This window comes from Desmodus rotundus, chromosome 1, assembly GCF_022682495.2.
Source record: "Desmodus rotundus isolate HL8 chromosome 1, HLdesRot8A.1, whole genome shotgun sequence".
NCBI classification, from domain to species: Eukaryota; Metazoa; Chordata; class Mammalia; order Chiroptera; family Phyllostomidae; genus Desmodus; species Desmodus rotundus.
This window is the reverse complement of record NC_071387.1, coordinates 200,992,754-201,005,688: the sequence shown is the minus strand read 5'-3', so window position 1 is coordinate 201,005,688 and position 12,935 is coordinate 200,992,754.

Here is a 12,935-nt window from a genome sequence, read left to right as displayed (position 1 = left end):
CATGGCTTTCCCTTGAAACTCTAGGAGACTGGGCAGTGATTTTTCAAGCGTGGCTCTTCATATCTGCCATAAACATTTCAGACTTCACTGAATGTATTGTTGTAGGAACACATGTTAGCCCAGGGCAGCAGGAGAGCTCCTCTTTCTCTCTGCTCCTTGACATGCAGGCTGCCTTGAGGATCACTGAGTAAAGGGATGGGAACTGTGCAGTTCAGTGTGGGCTATGTTATCTCCACATCCCCCGAGGTCCATTAGGCAGTTCTTGGTGGGAAGGGCTCCAAAGTCCAGCACCTTTCCTTTCACTTCTTTGAGGAGATATTCTGACATGTTCCATCCTCTGGACTCCCAGAAACTTCATTGAAGTAGCACGTCCCTGAATTTATCTGCCACATGCTTGCCTTACTAAGGCGTTCCAGACCTCTTAACTGTTTGTTCTATATTCTTTCAAGCCCCTTTCTTTTCATTTATATATGCACATATGTTCCACACTTATTTACTTCTCACCCAGCTGCTCCTCATTTTTTGCTCACTATGAAATATACAATGATGGCTTAACCAAGTCTGACATCCACACTCTCCACTCCCACCCACAGACTCCCCTGTGCATTGAATGAAAGGGAGATATTTTGGAATGAGAACGCACAATATGATAACAAGCATCCTCTTCCAAGCTCTGTTAAACCAGATGCAAAAAGAATTTGTTATTAGTCATGATGGGTGTGGTTTGTCTTTTTTGTATAGACTGGGGAATTTGCAGGTGGTTCTGACTACTAGGTTCTTGTATTTCTGAGCCAGATGTGTTCACAAGTACAAGGGGCTCACATTACTGCGTGGATGTTTACATGAATAAATTCCTCCCTCGCTAAAAGCTGAGGATTGGAATATCAAAGCAGTATCCTTTTTTTTCATTTGACAGGCACAACTAGGTAATGTGAGTATTTATCCTTCAATGGATAATTCTAGGGGAACTAAAATTTTTCACAGCTATTCTGGTTTTATGTCTTTGTTTCCAAGTCTGGTTATTTACAAATCTGTCCATATGTGAATTTAAATGCTTCTGAAAGCTTAGCTCTTTGAAAACAATGGAAAAATAAAAGAACATTCAATACATTTTCTACCTCTTGTAGGGTAAAAAATCAAGTTTAAATAAAATTGAAGCACATGCCTGTAGATTTCCTTTTAATGCAGGAAAAAAATAATCAGAGTGCTCAATGGAGACTCTCAAAAGCTGGGTCCTTTTAAGGTTATAGGGAAAAAGATTTTATTTTGTGAATGGTACAACTGAGGTCCATAAGGACTCAATAGAGCTGGGGTAAGAATTCCAAGATGGTTTTCTTTGCCTCTTCAGGGAATCAGAGCGGTAATACAAAATCATTGAAGGTAACAAAATCTTAAAGTCAAAGCAAGATTCATACAATGGAATATTATTCAGACATAAAAAGGAACATTTTATCCAAAGAAAACAAAAACACTAACTTAGATGTATGCATTTCTGTGTTCATTACAGCATTATTTACATTAGCCAAGGTATGAAAACAGCCTAAGTGTCCACTGATGGATGAATGGATAAAAAAAATTGTGGTATATATACAAAAAAGAATGAAATCTTGCCATTTGGATCAACATGGATGGAACTCGAGGGCATTATGTTAAGCGAAGTAAATCAGATAGAGAACGACAAATACTGTATGATCTCTCCTGTGTATGGAACCTAAAAAATAAACAAAATTTTTTAAAAAGCCAAGATTGTAAATACAGAGTCCAGATTGGTGGTTGCCAGAGGTAGGGGGTCAGGGGTAAGACAGATGGATGAAACACATTTAAAGGTTAAAGAGAAAAACAGTGGGAGAAGGAAAAGAAATGCACTTGAGAAATATCACCTTGGTTGCAGCATAGAGAATGCAGAAAGAGCCAGGCAGGCTAGATGAAAACGATTGCCATTAAAAATGGAAAAGGAATCAAGCGCTGATATATGTGACAAGATGGGTGGAACCTAAAACACTATATTAAGTGAAAGAATCCAGACACAAAAGACCACATATTGTATGATTCCATCTATATGAGATTTCCAGAATAGGCAGGGACAGGAAGTAGATTAGTGGTCACCAAGGCTGGAGGAGGGGGACAGGGGGTGATCTCTGGTGGGAATGGAGCGTCTTTCACGGTGATAGACATATTCTGGAATTAGACGGTGGTCACGGTTGCACAACTCTGAATATACTAAACATTACTGAGTGCACACTTCCAAAGAATGCTCTTTGAAAGGTGAAAGTATATTTCAACAGTATATATATATACATGTGTGTATATATATGCAAAATATCAAAAGAGTTTTGCCTGACAAGTTATTTCTTAAACTTTTCATGAGATGCAGGAATCCCCCAAGGCTTTGAAGCACAGGCATAAGTAATAACATTACAGGTAGATTGTTCTCATTTATTTAATTGATATGATGGATAATCTAACAAAAATAAAAGGAAAAATACCAACAAAATCAAGGATTTGTACTTAATTCACTTAATGATTGAGAGAGAAAAATCTTCTGACACTAAAACGTTAGCGAGAAAGACTTGGTCCTGCTAAATTACAATTTGAATCATAAAGGCCTCGGCAAAAATTAGGCATAGTGATCCTCAAAAAAGTAGATTCTCCTTTATTTGTGGTAATTGCTATTCAACCTAATGGGCACCTGCTGGTGTCTTCCAGAGCGTTACTAAAGTAGATCATGGCAACAGTCTTTCATTATAAGAAAAATTAAATATCTTAAATAAACAAGCAGGCCGTTTGTTATAGCTAGGTAGCCCTCATCATGTATCGTGTTTATTAATATCTAAACTGAATTGAGGCAATGTTCAAGTTTTTTGTTTGTTTTTAAAAAATCAAATAATATAATAGGTTTGGCAGATATGGCAGTGCCTACCCTTTATAAACAATATCCTCCTTTTTTCTTCCAAAGGGGCCCCTACTTATGTTCAGAAGGGTGTTGTAGGCTGAACCGTGTCCCTTTAAAATTCTTAAAGTCCCAGTGCCCAATGCCTCTCAATGTAACTTTGTTTGGAGATAGAATAATTAAAGAGGCAGTCAAGGTTAAATGAGGTCACTAGGGTGGGCCCTAACACGATATGACCAGTGTCCTTATGAGAGGAAATTCTGATACAGGTACACACAACTGAAGACTGTGCACAGGCACAGAGAGAAGACAGCCATCCACAAACTAAGCAGAGACCTCAGAAGAGACCAATCTTGCTGACACCTTGATCTCCGACTTCTGGCCTCGAGAACTGGGGAAAGTAAAGTCTGGTTGTTTAAGCCCCCAGACTGTGGTACTCTGCTATGGCAGCCCTAGCAAACTAACGTAAGCGGGAGACAAAAAACTTTCTCCCATTTCCCTTGCAACCATAGGTGGCCCTGCCTCAGCAACGTGGTCAAGGAGATACAGAAGTGGAAGTTCCTTGGTGGACCATTTGCTACAACTCTCTAACAGAGGTCAGAATTAGGTACCATGGGCCTTTGCTATTTGCCCTTCCTTTTCTTCCTGTCTGGAATAGGAATATGAATCTGACAGTAGAGTAGCCAACCCGAGACCATGAAGCAACAGCCAAGGACAGTCCAGTGGAAAGACAGGAGACCCGAGACTTGATAGCATCATAGAATCTCTATACCAACGCAGAACCATCTAACTCTGGATTTTTTATGTGAGAAAAACAAAACCCTTAAGTTGTTTAGCCACTGATTTCTTTTTCCCTTTCAACTTTCCAGTTCTTGTAGTCGAATGCAATTCCTAAATGATACCGCAGATATTTTGTGTGTGTGTGTGTGTGCGTGTGTGTATTTTGACTTCGTGAAAAAGAGTACTATTCTGTATTAGGTATAGTTGAAAGATCTAATCGGAAGCCACACAGAACATAAAATTTCTTTACTTCCAACCATCTGGTTGAAGTGTGCAATAATGCCTACAGATACACTTAGTTATTTCTTGAATAAAATTCAAGAAAATTTCAAAAGAACCATAATTTGGTAGCCAGTGCATTTAGATATAAAGAGGTCTTCCACTGTGATTGTTGGAGTAGGTTTTGGAGTAGAATCATGGGATTTCTCTCCTTGTAAATTACCATATGCAGGCTACCCAGGTGCCTGACCTGTAACTCATTAGCCTGTACGCTCTTAGACCAGTCATAGGTCTGCGAACTGTTACCAGTCAGCAAGGAGATAAGGAACCTATTGCTTAATGTCAATCAACTACATCACTAAGCATAGTTTAGTCTAGCTTCTACCCACCCTCCCCACCCCTCACTGGTGGCAAGACCTCTCAATGAGGGAAGGAAGCAGTGTGTTGATTTACATTCTGGTGCCACCTCCTGTGTCATTGCAGATTGGCACTTTGAGTAGCACTGAGATAGACAAGTCGATTAGTATAATCAGCTAAACCATTGTGGGAGATATGACTGTCAGTGGTTTGCCCTCTGTAGCTTTCTAGCCTAAGAGTCCAATTAAAATCACATTTATATTAGGTCTAGATTGTAATGACTCTGAGCCCCAGCTTTCTGTGTAAGAAGTTGGCCATGCTTCTCAGAGCCCCTGGGAAATTGTCTCATATTTGTTTGGGTAAAATTCACCCAAGTTCTTTCACTCTAGTCTGCTAGTCCAGCCTTCCTATCGTGGCCTCTGCTGCTGATATTCTTGGTGACGAAAGTGAAGTGCTCTATTATTTAGGATTCATTTCGCTGCAAGTAACAGGATATCCACTGAGGAATACCTTTACTAATAAAGATACTTAATTTTCTCACATAACAGAAAGTCTGGAAGAAAGCAATTCTAGGTTTGAAACTGGCTCAACAGTTACCTGGAGCTCAGGCACTTTCCACCTTTCTACTGTGCCATCCTCTCTGGTGGCTTTGGGTCCTCGTATGAGTCATCTAGTGGCCATAAGAGTGCCTTCACAACTCTAGACATCATGGTTTAAAGCAGGAAGGAATAACAGAAGCCGAGAAAAAGTGGGGCACAGATGGCACTGCTCCACCACCACACACACCCAGAAGATTTCCTGTTACAGCTCATTGGTCAGAATGGAGTATCATAAACGGCCCTGCCTTAAAGAAAGTCTGAGGAAGTGATCATCTGTCAAAGTGGCACAGGGTGACTATAACCAGCGTAAACAATTAGGACTCATCCCCTTGGGCTCCACTCATTGGAACCTCAAATTAGATGAGTTCTCTTGGCAGAGGAGGGGGTAATTCTGTTTTGAACTCACCAGCAGTCTTTACTTGCCAGGGACACCCCCCACAGCCACCATTCCTGGAGGGCCGGAGCAGGGCTAGTGTTCGGAAAGGGAGTTAAGCTTAAAGCTGCTCAGCCCAGGCCCAGAGCAGTAACTACAGATCCCACAGACATTACCATCCTTTGTAGCTTTAGCCCCTGGCCCCTCCAACCAGTCTCAAAGACCATTTTCTTTTCTTCCTCTTCAGGTGGTGTTCTCTACATTTGTAGGTACACCATCCAGGTAGTTTTTCAAAACAAACAGTGTGCAAAAGTGTGTGCAACTCTCTACTTCTTGCACAACACCAAACTATTAGGTACTTTGAAATGGCAAGTCTTCAGTTTCAATGCACTTTGTCAAGGTTTCAGAAGTCTTAGGTTCAAGTTCCAGACAGTAATCATGCCCTTACTCTGTCCATCCCTTCCTCCCAGCAGTTACTGGAAAAACACCAAACCAAACCAAACTGAACCAAAACAAAACAAAAAAAATGCTGCTCTCAAGTGATTGGCCTAGGAATGGGGTCTCAACCTTGGAGAGTGGTAAAAGGTTTACTTTACTCCCCTTCATCATTTACATAGTGATCCTTGTAACTAAATAATACAAAGGAGTATATGATACACATAAAAAAAAACTGATAGAATTCTATGAAATGCAATGTGCGCGTGTATTAGCATAAGCTGGATGGTTTAGGAAGACTTTAAACAAAAAGTAGAGCGAGAACTGTGGGTAGTTTTTGGTCTAGAGGGAAAGAAAGGGGTAGGCACTCCTGGGGGAGGGATGTTTAATATTAATATGGTTCCAGGTAGGTACCAACAGGAGACACAGAGGGACAGGTGGGTTAGGGCTGGTCAGTGGTGAGAATATTTCATATTACCAAGTGCATAAGCAGTCTAGATAAATCCATGATCACTCTGTCTCTATTAATCTAAGGTCATCGCTGTTATTATATTATTACTTTCTCTTTTCTGTTTACCTTGGTTGTCATGGTTATTGTGGTGGGCTTCTTAGGAATAACTCAGTCTACACACATTTAGCCATTTCTTTTCCACTGCTCAGTCTCTACATGCAGTCTTGACCTTGACCTAGCCACTTCTAAAACAACTCTTAATTCAAATGAGCAGAAATCAGAAGTTTTGCAAGATCTCCATTCTTTCACATTATTCTTCACACCAATAAAAGAAAATGAGGATATAATCTGAATTCTCTTGGACTTTCTTCAACTGACATAACTGCCTCGGATAAATAGAGGGGTCTTAGCACCTTCTGATCTTCTTCACGCACATATTCTGGGTATAATCTTCCAAAGGTGCTATTATTGTTATTTTACTTATTTGGCACCAATTACTATGCATCCATTTCTTTAATTTAGAGAAGGATAAAAATGGGTCGATTATTATATGCATGAGAGTCAGTTTCCCACCTTCTCATTTTCTTTTTCAAGAATGTTTGACAATATGCATAGAGACAGGCAACCTGTATCTCTGATGGAAGGCAGTTTCTGGCTTCTGCTAGCTAGGTTTAATCTCATAACAAAACTTGGAAAACTGGATTTCATGTGTCAGCAAAACTGATTGTTTCTTAAGCATTTGAAGAACCAGCAATGGTGGGTTGGGGGTGGTGGAATCAGACAAATGGGATAGGATGTTATGGATCTTGAAACAGGGCTTGAGAAATCTTCCTTATTCACGCAAGACCAAATGTGTGTTTACTGAAAACAACACATGGGGAAGATGGGGAGCTGGGGCTTGCTTTGTTAAGTTAAAGCTTGGGAAATATTGTAATTGAAGATCTACCTGATGTATTCAAAGCAGATTATAAAAACCTGTTGAGCAGCAGAGAACTCATTTCTCTCCTCTGGAGATCAGTTAGCACCTATGAATGGAGCTGGGTTGGCTCAAGGTAAAGAACCCAGATCAAACCACAGTGTGGTCTCACCCAGAATGCCTTTCTTTCATTCTCTCTCTCTCTCTCTCCCTGCCCTGCCTCACACACACACACACACACACACACACACACACACACACACACACACAAAGACACAAGACACACATAAAGTTTTAACGGGTATTTTGGTAGGTTGCATAATTGCCCTAAATATGTTCACATTCTAATTCCTGACACCCTTGATCATTACCTTACATGGCAAAAGAGACTTTGCAAATGTGACTAATTTACAGGTCTTGAGATAGGAAGATTATCCTGGATTATTCAGGTGGACCCTAAATGCAATCACAAGTGACCTTATAAGGAGGCAGAGGGAGATTTGACACATGCTGAGTAGGAGAAGGCAGTGGGACCAGAGAGGCAGAGATTGTGGTGATGCAGCTACAAGCCAAGGAATGCTGGCAGCTACCGGGAATGGGAAGAAGCAAGGGTTAGATTCACCCCTAGGGCTCTGAAGGGAGCTCAGGGCTGCAGACACCCTGACTCTGGTCCAGCGAAACAGATTTTGGACTTCTAGCCTCCATAACTGTGGGAGAGTAAACTTCTGTTGTTTTAAGCCACCAAGTTTGTAGTAATTTGTTCCATCAGCAAAAGGAAATGAGTGCAGATGTATAGTAAAGTGGCATCTTAGATATCAGAAATTAAGGCAAAAATCATATATCTATACACTGGCCTCTGAAAATCACTTAAGAACATGCTACATTGCAGCACCATATAACAAGGTTTTTCCAGCACAGGAGCAGGGCATTAGTTCTCCTGAAATGCCAGATGACATAGCTGGCATGTATTATAGGCTATGTTGCAGTAAAATATTTATCTTTATTATTTTTAAAAATGTGCATATGTATGTATGTGTGTATGTATGTATGTTTTATTGTAATTATTCCCTTTCCCATTTAGTCTCCTTGTTATACTCTCTTCCCCGCCCCCACAGTCACCATGCTGTTGTACCTGTCCAGGAGTCCTTTATCTTTTTGCTTAATCCCTCCACCCCCTTCCCCCACCCAAGCTGTCATCCTGTTCTCTATGAGTCTGTCTCTAAAAAATACTCACCTTTAAACATTAGATTCCTCCCAGAAGTACCTAGGAACTGTTCCCCTGAGGAAGCTGCAGATGCCTGTGTCCCCTCTCACTCTGCATCCAGGCAGATGCTGTTTGAATGGAAGAGTGGGCTCAGTAGCTCATGTGATTGAAATTGTCCTCTCTTCCTCTCCCAAGTCAGTGTGGTGAGAATACTTAAGATAAGTACAGCCACCTTGTGCATAGACTCACTATATACCAGATGCTTTTCTAATTGCTTATATCAACTCAGTTAAAGCCAGTAGCCGAGGTGCAGAGAGGTTAGTAACTTGACTCAGGTGTGCTTTTCTTTTATATACAGAAAAAAAGTTAACCAACCTTCCAAGTCAAAATTTAAGATATTTGAAAATCCCAACTTTTTGTCCCATAGGTTTCCTTGGGGGGCTGCCTAATAGGAATGTGGGTCCTGATTTCAGAATCTGTGGATGAAAGTTCTTCTTCCAAAGGAAGCTCCCAGCTTACTTCATGGGGACTTTCCTATCTACTGTCCATTCAGCTCGAAGTAAAAACAATGTCTTTGAAAACTTTCTCTACTTTGCATTTAACTTGAAGATATACTCCTGTTTCCTAAACATCTATTTCCATAATTCCATAATGCTGTTAAATTAATACATAACTTTATTCCCAGATTCTTTTTCCAGTAACCTCTGTGGCTATCAAGGCTATTGATTCTGTGCTCTCTCTGTTTTTAGCCCATTTCTTTAAATTGCCTATATTAATTTGTCTTTTGTATAATGCATTTGAAATAACTTCTTTTCTCTTTGTAACCACAGAACATTTTCTTCTGTTCAGGAAAATTGCTGCCATTTTATACAACCTTTGATAACTCTCTTACCAGAAGAGCCACATAGTTAAGCAGCGGCGACAGCTTAAGGCTCCCATAAAGCTTTGCCTCTACCCGTGAAATACCCAGACTCCTGCACACTTGATGGGGTTTTTCAGGCTGTTGGAATGACTGAGTGGTGTTGCTGTGCTGTTGATGGCCTCCCGAAGATTCAGAGAGATTTAAAAAAATGAGTGGATTGGTGGGGGCAGCCAGTCTGGCCCCGAGGCACACAGGGTAGATCCAAGATTGACTCTGTGGTTTTAAAATCGCCCGCAGCATTACTGTGCACCCCACTTGTCTCACTGGTTGTTTTAAAAATAGAGACTTCCCTCTTTCTGGCTTTTTATCCAGTCAACTTGGCAGTCTGCAATGGTATGTCCATCTTTTTACAGCCTCTTTTCTGAGAGGCTTCTCCCTTTCTTTGCTAGAGCAAAAAAACTGGCCTTCTCCCGAGCACACCGATTTCCCTGCAGACCTTTGGGCTTATTTTCCCACGCCTGGCACACCTGGGTTTGGGGAAGAAGGTGCAGTTCTTCGGCCGCCTGGATTCCCTTCCCCTCAGGCACCCATCCTGTCTGGCTCCTGACTCCTGGAAGTGTTGGCTGCTGATGGCTCGTGACCGCTCCCTTCTGGGAACTGTCCTATGTCCATGGGTCTCGAAGTGTGATCCCTGGGCCAGCAGCATCAGCAGCACCTGCTCCTTCGCTAAAAAAGCAAATTCTCAGGCTCCCCTGCTGACCCACTGGACCATCCAGTTTGTCGTTCGTTGCTATGGCAACTCTGGGAAACTCACGGAAGGGGCTGTACCTAAGCACACTCCTCTACTGACCGTCTGGTACACAAATCCCTGCCTCAGGCTCTGCTTCTGGAGAACCTGACCTAAAGCAATGCGACTTCCACCTTCAGGCAAAACACCCTGCTCTTTTGAGGTTCATAACATCCAGCTACTCACCATCTTCTCTTGGAACGTGTTTCTACATTGTGACAGCTTTATTAAACTAGCTGAACCCAGTGAGAGGCACTCAGGAAATCCCTTAATTGTTTCTCCACCAACTGACTTTAAATACACACAGTTGTATTTCCCTGACCCTTCCCTGATGGTATCTCTGACTTCCAGAGATTTTCTGACACTGTGGCTCACAGTGAAGTCCCATTTTGGGGTATTAAAGGTCCCATCAATATTTACATCTCTTGTTCAGTTCAGAGCCGCCTCTCTCTGCCGTCCTGGGACTGCTCTGGGATTCTGCAGGAGGGCATCACAGAGGAGGCGAGAGATCTTTTCTTGTCCTTTATATCGTCTCTTTGCTGCTCCTGGCTCCCCCAGGGCAGGCAGAATTTCTTTTCTCTTTGTAACCACAGAACATTAGGATTAGAGATTTCTCAGCCTCAGACCTATCGGCATTTTGGGCTGTAAAATTCTTTGTTGTGGGGGCTGCTCTGTGCATTATATGATGGTCGGCAATGTCCCTGGCAAGTGGCCCCGAGTTGAGCACCATTTGACCCCCATCCCAGGGACATTGCCCTCTGGAGCAGAGGGTAAGGGCAGTTTCTTACCTGACTAATGACGGTGTTATCTGGCCATCAGCTCTCTCTGTCTTGGCCTGTATTTTATGGCTGGTTGTTTCACTTATGGGGTGCTTTTGTGGGTTCTTCAGAGAACCCCCCATCGCTCAGCAGACCTCCCACTGCACATTCTTTGCCAGGGAAGGTCCTCCCTGGCTGACTTCCTACCTAGTCCTCTGATGGTCTGCAGCCTGTTCTGCTGGAGTCACCTGGCCCAGGTTGAAATCAAGGTATTGGCCAGGGCTGTGAATCTCATCTGAGATTTGGGATCCTCTTTCAAGCTCACTGCTTGTTGGCAGACTCCGTTCCCTTGCAGCTGTAGGACCGAGATCCCCATTTCCTTGCTGGCTGCCAGTGGAGGGCCGATCTCTGACTGTAGAGGCCACACCCAGTGCCTTGCCAGGTGGCCCCCACAGGCAGTTCACAGCATGGCTGTTTGTTTTTGTCCAGAGTAGCAAGGGCACATCTCAGACCATCAGCCCCCTTTTAAAGAGTTTGCCTGATAATGTCAGGCCCACCCAGGATAATCTCCCCTTTGATGAAGTTGAACTGACCCTAGGCAACTTTAACTACATCTTCAAAAATCCCTTTTGTAATATAATGTAACATAATCATGGGAAGAATACCCCATTATATCTACATGTCTCACCCACACTCAGCAGGAGGCTACGCAGGGTATGGGCCATTGGAAGGACCATCTTGGACTTCTGACAAGTCAAGCCTTGGGGGCACCTGGGACAAGAGAGCCCCCTCTTTGGCTTGAGGGTAGTGCCCACCAACTTCCTTTCTTCCCTGGAAAAGTGAAGGGAAATGCCATGATGCTTTTCCCCAGAAGGATAACTTTCTTTTTCTTTCTTTTAAAGATTTTACTTATTTATTTTAGAGAAGGGAAGGGAGGGGAAAGAGAGGGAGAGAAACATCAATGTGTGGTTGCCTCTTATGTGCCCCTTGTTGGGGACCTGGCCTGCAACCCAGGCATGTGCCCTGACTGGGAATCAAACTGGCAACCCTTTGGTTTGCAGGCCGACACTGAATCCACTGAGCCACACCAGCCAGGGTGGATAACTTTCTTTCAATAATTTTTCAATGACAAATGCATTCTTTTTTCTTTTATAGCCTAGAGATAGGTAATAGATTAAGGTCTGGTTTTTGCCCTCCTCTTTGCAAGCACTAGATATAGGCATCCGATACCACCTTCTTTGAAGCTGTAAACATTTATAACCTGTTATCTTTAGATCAGGGTCTCAGCTGAAATGCTTAGACAACAGGAAATACCATCTAACATCCTGTGAAATTAGTATCCTCTGATGTCCCGGTCACACACTCATCAAAATCTATAACATCTGGCCCACAGTCTCCCTCTCTCCCCAGTTAGGTGCCTGTGGACTAAGTCACACAGGGAGATGGATGGTTTCTACCCCTGCTTCACACCCACCAACCTTGGGTGGGTCCTCGGCACCACCTGAACACTCTTCCCTGGTCCTCGGCTCTGTTCACTTTCCCACTCCCCAGAGCGGCTGTCCCAGGCCTTCACTGTCCTCACACCTCCAATGTCCCCTTCCTGCCACAGTACCCTTGAGGACCTAATGCACGCGAGGGTATCCAGTACAGCACTGGGGATTCAAAGATCTCTGAGACCAGTCCCTTTCCTTGAAGGATCTCACAGGCCGGTGGGGAAGCCTGACGCATAAACAGATAATCCTAATACAGAGGGAAAGGGCAGCGGCCAAGCTCTATGCACAGGATGTATCAGAACTTAGAGAACCTTTGCAAATAGGATTAAGTTCATTCTGTTTCGGTCAAAACTATTTTCTTAGATCAGATTGCCCAGTTTTGAATGATTCTTCTCAAAAACCAATCAGTTCATAATATTCTCAATATGACTAGTTTCCCTAAAGCCAGCAGGGAATTTGGTATTTTGGGTTTTTTTGTTTGTTTGTTTGTTTTCATGTGTAATAAGTGAGGAATTAAGGAGGACTTCCAGAGGCGGGTGGTTTCTGAGCTGCTTTCATAGTTGAATAGTAACGTTATGTGTTTTATCACTATATTAGGTGATTTTACCTCAGTGTGAGAATACATAGCCCTGTCCCAGTCTAAATCCTGTGGTAGAGCAGGGATGGTTTTTCCACGAGCAGTGACTGATTTCCAAGGCTCGATGGCTTTCACGCGAGCGATTTCTGGCTTTTGCTCCCTTTGGAGATCCCGTCTCATGGAATGTGTGTGAGACCTCTCACGGACCATTTGGGATCCTCCCTCTGTGCACGG